The sequence below is a fragment of the Chenopodium album genome, chromosome 24 (genome assembly GCF_948465745.1).
Source record: "Chenopodium album chromosome 24, dcCheAlbu1.1, whole genome shotgun sequence".
In the NCBI taxonomy this organism is placed as follows: Eukaryota; Viridiplantae; Streptophyta; class Magnoliopsida; order Caryophyllales; family Amaranthaceae; genus Chenopodium; species Chenopodium album.
Genome location: NC_137857.1, coordinates 26064529 through 26066192, shown reverse-complemented (window position 1 = coordinate 26066192; position 1664 = coordinate 26064529). Strand labels below are relative to the sequence as shown.

The 1664-nt window shown below is 41.5% G+C and overlaps 1 non-coding gene across 1 annotated transcript; it reads left to right on the top strand.

Annotated features, from left to right (window-relative positions):
- Positions 1–599: 599 nt before the first annotated feature.
- Positions 600–705, top strand: LOC145612825 (small nucleolar RNA R71). The gene has a single exon (XR_014106742.1). It is a non-coding gene; the product is annotated as a small nucleolar RNA R71 (small nucleolar RNA).
- The last annotated feature ends 959 nt before the right edge of the window (positions 706–1664 follow it).

Genomic DNA, 1664 nt, shown 5'->3' with positions numbered 1-1664 from the left:
CGGTTACCATTACCACTCTTTTGGTTGTAATTATCATAGCTCCCATTATTGTGATAATTCCTATTCCCAACAACTTTTGAGCATTAAATCTAGGTCCAAAATCATTATTATCACCACAATTCACATGCACGTTCTCATATCCATCATATCTATTACAAGGAACATTGGAGCAATTAGAAGCATCATGATCATTCTTTCCACACATATCACAAACCAAGCATTCTCTAATCATGCAACAAGAAGCAAAAGGAGGGTTAGAGTAGGAAGATGTACCTCTCCCCTTAAATTGGGAGAGAAGACTAGAAGCTTGTGAAGGACTCTCGAGCTTGTTCTTGAGAGAATTCACCTCATTTCCTAACTCCGAGACCATTGTGTTCAATTCGTTGATGACATAAGATAGATCGGTTGAGCAACTTGTGCTTGCCGATTACCTCTCTACATCATGCCAATCCATGTAATTCCTTACCACATCATCTATTACATCCACAACCTCTTCTTCCGTCTTGTTCATGATTGGCCCTCCGGCTCCGGCATCTAGGCTCGATCTACCTTGAAAGCTCAAACTACTATAGAAGATTTGGATCACTTGATATGTTGGAATTCCGTGGTGAGGGCATTCCCTTTGGTAGTCCTTGTACCTCTCCCATGCTTCATAGAGATTCTCTCTAGGCAATTGCTTAAAACTTTGGATTAAGGCTCTAGCCTCCGCCGTCTTCTTTGGTGGGTAGAAACAGGACAAGAAAGCTTTTGTGACATCATCCCATGTCTTCAAGGAATTGGGCTTCACTTCTTTGTCTAGCCATTCCAAAGATCTTCCTATGAGAGAGAAAGGGAACAACTTAAGGCGGATAAACTCTTGAGAAACTCCATTGACATTGATAGTGTTGAAATATTTTTCGAACTCCTTAAGATGGTTCAATGGGCTCTCGTTCTTTGCCCCACTATATTGTCTCCTCTCAATTAGGGTGATCATTGCCGGCCGAATTTCAAAGTCGTTTGTCGGTGTTGTAGGTGGAGCTATGCCGCTCTCGAACCTATATGCACCGGGTACTCCCAATTCTTTCAAGGCAACTCTTAGTTGTTCTCCCATGACTTGCTCTTGTTCAATCTCTTCTTCGCTTGAGGAACTATAATCCAAGGTCTTGTTTGCTACTCTCCTCCTTGAGAGAGTTCTTTCAATCTCCGGATCAAAGGGAACAAATGAGCGATCTCGGGAGCTATGCATACAAAACTCAAAGAAAATATAAGTAGCACGGCTACAACTGTAGCCTAAAGTGTAAAATCTTTTTGTATTTTGCTAATGAAATGAAATAGACTCAAAAACAACATGCACTCAAAGAACCATTCCCCGGCAAACGGCGCCATTTTGATGGGAAGGAGAACGGTAAGTCGTTGGGCTACCACCCCACCCAATCAAACAAAAGTTGTAACTTAACAAACCCCTATTTAGCGTAGTGGTAAGTCAAGGTCGAACCCAAAGGAATGGAGGTCGAATGCACAATGTCTAAGTCAAGCTATTTCGAAGTCAAGTAAAAGGGGTTGATGAAGGAAACTAGAGCTAGAGCTAAATGATGCAAGAACTTATATGAAATCAATCTAAAGACACTAGGGCAATGGATCCACATGTAATTGTAATGGAAAATGGTAATTTGGGAGGTCAAACC